The sequence below is a fragment of the Eucalyptus grandis genome, chromosome 11, assembly GCF_016545825.1.
Source record: "Eucalyptus grandis isolate ANBG69807.140 chromosome 11, ASM1654582v1, whole genome shotgun sequence".
In the NCBI taxonomy this organism is placed as follows: domain Eukaryota; kingdom Viridiplantae; phylum Streptophyta; class Magnoliopsida; order Myrtales; family Myrtaceae; genus Eucalyptus; species Eucalyptus grandis.
Window position 1 is genome coordinate 19145057 of NC_052622.1, and position 7464 is coordinate 19152520.

Genomic DNA, 7464 nt, shown 5'->3' on the forward strand with positions numbered 1-7464 from the left:
TTTGAAGAAATTTTCTTTTATTCCCTTTAAAGCCTCTACTTCCAGAAAGGTTCCAAGTCATTTTCAGAGTGGGGGACTTTTTTTTTTTTTTTTTTTTTGGTCGAAAGAGAACTTAAATTATATTAGAGATTAATACAAGCGGAAGCATCTGAAGAAAGAACATTAAGAAAGGAAGGCGGAGGAAAGAAAAGCCGGTTTGTCGATGGGCCTTGATCCCGATGGGCTTTGCAGCCCAATCAGCTGCTAGGTTTGCCGTTCGTGGAATATGTCGAAGCGAAAGGTGAGGGCATTGCTGAAGAAGATCTTCCGAATCGCGAACAGATGACTCTCCTTCCATGGCGGCTGCTGTTTCGTCCCGAACGATCTCCACCAGGCCGCAAGCAATCAGATTCAATCACAAGTGGCTGAAGATGGAGACCCTTCGGATGATCCGTTGAAGAGCGGACATAAGAGCGTAGATCTCGGCTTGGAATGGCGGCGAGCGAGCACGGATCGGGTAAGCACATCCGTCAAAATTCCTCTTCTCTCACGTAAACGCAAGCTATGGATCCTTGCTCGAATCTTTGGGCGAAAAGCCCCATCAATATTGCATTTGATAAAGCCTTCCGGCTAGGGGTCCATCCGTGCCCTAGACTGATCGACCCTTTTGAATCTTCTTTGGCGAGGTTGGATGACCTTGAAGATAATGCGTTGGGAGAGGGCTTCATTGACGACAAGAAGAGAATCCAACGGAGAGTGGCGAAAGACGGCGTTGTTTCGATGTTTCCAAATTTCCCACGGGAGATGAGCAATCACTTCGAAATCCGAGAGACTCTCGAGGGTTAGAAATATAGTCTACAAGCCAAGCATCAAGTCTGCGTGCGAGGTAGGACATATGCGGCTCGATATCTTCATGGTTCCATATGTCGTGAGTCCAAGGGCAAAAGAAAAACAGATGCTCTATTGTTTTTACGGTATAGAGTTATGGCGGAGGGTACAAAAGGGTGCTGAATGATATGTCGCTGTAAAGGTTCTTTTGTGGCTAATGCGTTTTTACAAGCTAACCATAGAAAAGCTTTAAGCTTGGGCCTTTGTCTGCATATTCCAAATTTTTTTCCATAACATAGGCGGGTTAGTATAAGAGGATGATGGGGTTTTAATTATGTGCTGAGATTGTGCGGAGAGATAATGATGACAACTCTTCACCGAGTAGGTACCGAAGATGTCTGTCCAAACCGGTGATCGTGGTGAAGAAAAGGATTGATAGGAGTGTTGAGAATGGCTTTACTAACTGGTGATCGAAGAATGAAGTAACGAGGAAGACTTCCATTCAGAACGTTGAGAATCAATGAGATCGGCAACAAGTGCTGGTTCGCCCTCAGCAGGTAAGCCTCCTATCTGACCTTGAGGTAACCAATGATCTGTTCTAATATGAATCTGCGACCCATCTCCGACTAACCATCGTAATTTAGGAGTAATAACCTCTCTGCCTTTCACTAAACTCTGCCACCCCCAAGAAGGCCGATGTCCTAAAGTAGCAATTTGGAAAGGAGTATCGAAAATATAAACCTTTAAAGAGCCGACTCCAAATAGCTTGAGGTTGTTGAAAAAGTCTCCGGGCTTGCTTTCCAAGCATAGATTTGTTAAAGTTAATTAAATCACGAAAACCCATCCCCCACGAAGCTTTGGACAGCTTTAATTCGGACCAGTTTTCCGGTGAATGCCCGTATTACTGTTATGCTTACTCCACCAAAAAGCTGAGATCTTCTTTTCTATTAATCTGCAGAGAGACAACGGAAGCTTGAAGATGGACATGGCATATTGCGGTAAGGCTGTATCAACGATTTGAGTAAGATTTCCTTGCCACTTTTCGATAAAAATTGTTCTCGCCAACTTTCTAATCTAGCATTTACTCTTGCCCGAATCCGGAGAACATTTCCTTCTTGGATCGGCCCCAATCCGAAGGAATGCCCGGGTATTTTCCATACTTAGTGAGAATAGGTACCCTGAGTTCTTGTGCTATGTTCTGTTGTAGAGAGTTAGGACAATATTTACTAAAGAACACACCAGATTTATTCCGATTTATGAGCTGGCTGTGGCGAAGCAATATTGGTTTAGGAGGTTAGCAAGATTTTGACTTTCAGAAATGGTGGCTCGGAGGAAAAATACGGAATCATCAGCGAAAAATAGGTGCGATAAGATAGGACAGTCTCTATTGAATTGAACCCCCTTAAGATGACCTATAGACACAGCTTGAGAGATAGATGCGAGATAGGGCATTGGCTATTAAAATGAAGAGGTATGGAGAGAGGGGATCACCTTGGCGCAGTCCTCTAGTGGGCTTAAAATAAGGAAGATGTTCACCGTTAAATCTAATGCTTTGAAGGAAACTGTAGTGACACAAGCCATGACACTGAGAAACCCACTTAGAGTGAAAGCCAAATGATTTAAATAGGCTGCCAAAAAGTCCCATTCAACCCGATCATAGGCCTTCTGCATATCTGTTTTTAGCATAAAATTGAAACGTTTCTTGCATGCTCTTACTCGAAATTGATGCATGACTTCTTGCACCACCATAATGTTGTCCTGAATCTGACGGTTGCTAATAAATGCTGCTTGCTCATTTGATATCAAAGAGGATAACCATGGTTTAAGTCGATTGGCCATTATCTTGGAAATGATCTTGTAAGCAAAGTTACAAAGACTAATAGGACGGTATTGTTCAATGCTTTACGGATGCTGAACTTTAGGGATTAGGGCTATAATCGTTACATTAAGTCTGGTAGGCATATACGTATCAAAAAAATCTTGGACCGTTTGAATAACCGATGATTTTATAACATTCCAGTGATGCCGATAGAAGAGTCCGGGGAAGGCCATCGGGACCGGGGGACTTTGAAACTCCCAATTGACGGGTTGCTTGGTAAATTTCCTCTTACGTGATCTTTCTCATCAAATGATTATTTATTTCGGGAGTTACCACCGGCGGACATTGCTGTAGAAAAGGTTGAAAATCCCGATTGCCCACGGTCGATATAGCTGAGAGAAGAAACCACGAGTAAGTTCTTTAAGCTGATCTGGTTCTCGAATCCACTGATGATTAGTATCTAGAAGCATTGTAATTCGATTTCGCTGTCGTCGTTGCATAGTAGAAGCATGAAAAAACTTTGAATTATGGTCTCCCCATTTCAACCAATTAATACGGGAACGCATAGCCCCCAATTGTTCCTCTCGAGTCCATAATTGATGAATTTCACATCGGATTGCATGAGCTTGCTCTTTATCCCCTCTTTGATAAAACGGTCGATTAATGATTGATTGCGATTGAGAATGCAAATGAGAGATACGCTGGTGAAGTTGCTGAACCTTTTTCTCTCCGGCTAGATAATCGGAGAGCAGCGCACTGTAACCGGAAGCAATGAGGTACTACCATTGTCCCATGTCTTTGAAACTATGTCGTGACACTCATGATCTAGGTTCCGAGAAAGCTTCGTAGTGAAACATTTTTGTACGTCGACGAGATGGGGGACGCGCTTGCAACAAAGGCGGTGATCCGAGCCCACGGAGGTAAAGCATAAACTTCTGCGAAGGGGAAAGACGTCGGCCAATCCGAGAGAACAAAACGCCCGATCTAACTTCTCCTTTACAAGATCATCCCCTTCACGGTGATTGGACCAGGTAAATTCACAGCCTTTCTTGTGTAGTTCTAGAAAGGGCACAATCATTAATTAGGTTCCCGAAAAGAGGTCATTCTCGAAGTGGATGCAGGTCTCTTACCCATCTTCTCCCAGGGAGAAAGGAAATCATTAAAGTCACCAAGACAGATCCAAGGTAAATGATTGGCAGCATGTATAATTCTGATAGTATCCCAGAACTCTTGACGGAGTTGATATGATGGGGAGCATGCAAGCAAGTGATATGCGTAGAGACAGTTCGAGGATCACGGGCAATGAAATCAACAAACGATCATCCAAATGAACAAGAGAAACTTCAAAAGTGTCATTCCAAAACGGAGCGAGGCCTCCCTTGAAGCCGACGGGTCCTTCACATAAGAGTGAGTGAAATGTAACTTCCGCTGTATCCTATTCACAAAATTCTGATTATGCTTCGTTTCCATTAAGAACAAAATATCGGGCTTATCACAGGCTATCATCGCCTTTAAGGCTTGAATTGTCAGGGGATTGCCCAATCCACGACAATTCCAAGAGAAAGATTCATTTGGAACCCGGTGGCTGTTGAGGGCCAGCCAAAGCCCGAAGATCGGGAAAAGTTGCCTCAAAAAGCTGGGGCATCCAAAAGAAGGGACTCATCCATACCTGTAGATGAAGGAAAGGTCACATCATAAGGTGCATAGCGTTTAGATTTTTACTAGAACCCCCAAGAGACAGAGGACGAGTGATCTTAGATCGCTTACATTCTTTTTTATCCACCGTACGGGGCTGAGTAGCTTTCATCTTGTCCTGCGGGGACGAGATCCGTAGTAATAACGAGAGGGATTGACAACATTCAAGCGCCCGAAAGGTTCGTGTTGTATACCGGGATTCAAAGTTACATCCACCTTGGCGGGAATAGATGGAAGAGCGAGGAGTGCGGGGACTGAAATGGAGGAGGAGTTTCTGTCTTGCTTCGTCCATTGTCTCACTAGGGATTTAGGTTGATAAAAAGCATCCCAGTATGGACTAAATTGTTTAAGCTCTGCTCTCAGCCAAGGTCCATAGATCATCGTGTCACGACCGTCAAATTGGGATTCATCATAAGGAACCCCGGACATGAAGCAGCATAATGCCCGAGACGTCCACAAGAGTAACAGTAATGTGACAACCGCTCATACCGAAAATCCAACCAGAGAGTTTTTCCTTCAATACTTATGAGTTTGCCATTTTCAAAGGTGCTTTCAAATCTAATTCAATCCGTATTCTTGCAGAGTTATCGGTTTTCACATCCCTGAACTTTGCCTAAGAGAGACAGCTCTACGCGAATATGAGGAGAAGTCCACTCAAAGGTAATCCAACAACATGCACCCAAAACATACACTTACTAAAATCATAATGTTGCAAAGGAGTGATGGGTTGCCATGGGCGAAGATTAACCAAGTGGCCAGAAAACAGCCAAGGGCTCCCATCCAGCCACGCCTTCGCTCTAATTCATTTCGAAATTTGATTATATACAGCCACATCTGCTGGAGTAATCTCTACATGTTCGATTCTCCGGGCTTTCTTCATTGCAACTTGAAATGCTGATATGTTGACAGAAGGATTAGTAAAAACATTACCCACCAAGATAAGACGACAATCGTGCGTTTGGCCGAGGAAGGAAGATCATCCCGGACCTCCGGCTCTGTTACCGAGCATAGTTGACCCCGAGCGACGCATAGAGAAGCAGTGGGAGGTATCGTCCCTTTCATCCATTGATGTAAGAACCGAAGAACACTAGGATAGATTATTTGTAGAAAGTAGGACCGAAACTAAGGATTGCAAGGTTGCATGTTACAGATCGGCTACATGCAAAGCTGGAAAAATCAGAAGTGAAGAGATAATGAGGAAAAACTCGAGCGAGAATAAGGTGAGGGGTGGAAGTATAGGAAGAAGATGTGCATGCAGAAGAGTGAAAGAAGAACGGATACAATTAAGGTAGAAGTAGCGACGAGCTCCGAAAGTGCAAAAGGAAAGCACAGATCAGACGAAGAACGGTTGAAGATGAAGACATGGCGAATATCTCGACCTAGACGCGAGAGAAAACTCTAACATGGGCGAGAGAGAGTGGGGGACTTTGGAGACTCGTTTTTTGTTCTAGACAAGCCCATTAGGACAAGGCTTGTAGGTACTGAGAAATGAGGATTTTCGAAATCTTAGCTTTCGGAGTTAAGAAAATTGGAAAGTACAAGGCAACTGAACCGCACAGGTGATCTTTGACTGGCGCTTAAGGCAAGCAGAAGATACCTTTTTTTGACGGCTGAGATTGGACTTCTTCAAAGGCGTATGGTGCCCATCTCCCATATAATGTGCAATCACAGCCGATGATCAAGTGTGACTCTCACATGGGGCCCCTATAATAAGTGATTATGATGGATCAAGTCCATAGAGACTCGGATCCAGGCAAGAATTTTGCGCAAGACCAGTGGAAAACAGGTTAATTTAATTCCCATCCTTATGGAAACCAATTTGTACGTAAACAAGCTTGGAAATATCAGCATGGTGCGTGTCAAAGGAAACACTACCAGCTAAGAGGAATAATCTAAAATCACCCAAGAATCACTGCAACTTCCTCTCCAAGGAAGATCACCCAAGAGACATCTCAGAATCACCGCAACTTCCTCTCCAAGGAAGATCGCCCAAAAAATATCTCTCTTTATAGTGATTAATTGAATCAATCTAGGATTAGAATTGATACACCTAAATTACGAAAATATACTCTTTCTTTTTATTAATCATTCTTTGTATTATATATTGGTTCCTTTGTACAAAGATTGATAACTTTTCCAAAAAAAACAAAATCAAGAAATTAAACATCATAAGATTTGAAGAAAGTTTCTTTTGTCCCATTAAAGCCTCTACTTCGAGAAAGGCTCCAAGTCATTTTCAGATTGGAGGAAGTTTGGAGACTCGTTTTTTGTTCTAGACAAGCCCATTAGGACAAGGCTTGAAGGTACTGAAAATGGGGATTTTCGAAATCTTAGGACTTGTTTGTTAACTTGCCAAACAATGATTATTTCTATTCTTTTGTTCTCGATAGTAGTTTTGGAACATAATCGCGTTTAGTAAAATTTTTGCTCCCGGGAACAGATTTGGAGTAGAATCAAGAATTAAAAAAAAAAAAAAAAAGTTGATTCTTTATTCCCACGAACCATTCTAAAATAAAGTCTACCTATTTTTTTCTTTTTCCTCCTCTTTCTTCTTGTTCTTCTTCCCTCTCTTGTTCTTCAAGTGCTGCCGCCGCTACCATTGCCATTTGCCACCACCTCTGCCCCCCGCCGAACGCCACCATCCGTTGCCCATCGTCACTCGGTCGCCAGTGAACTCGCTGAAAGCTCACCCAGCTATAGGCGAGGCTCGGCCCAGCCATTGCCGAGCAAGGCTCCACCTCGCCCAGATCTGGTAAGGCCGAGCTCGCCTAACCGCCGGCAGGGCCCGACCTCGCCGAGCCACCGTGAGGTCGGCGTCGCTTGGCCAAGGTGAGGTCAACCTTGCGGTGGCTCGGTGAGGCTCGACCGACGAGGCACGGCCTCACCGAGGGTCGGCGACGCTTTGATGAGGTCGTTGGCCCTTGTCTGGCCGGTTGCCGATTATCCTAAGGTCGACGACTAGCCACCTTGAAGAAGAAGAAGAAGAAGAAGAAGAAGAAGAAGAAGAAGAAGAAGAAGAAGAAAGAAAGAAAGGAAAAAATGAAAAAAAAAAAAAAAAAAGAAGGAAAAAAAAAACAATAAAATTATTTAAAAAATAAAAAAAATGATTTGAAGTAGGAATTGAAACTTTGCTATATATAGAA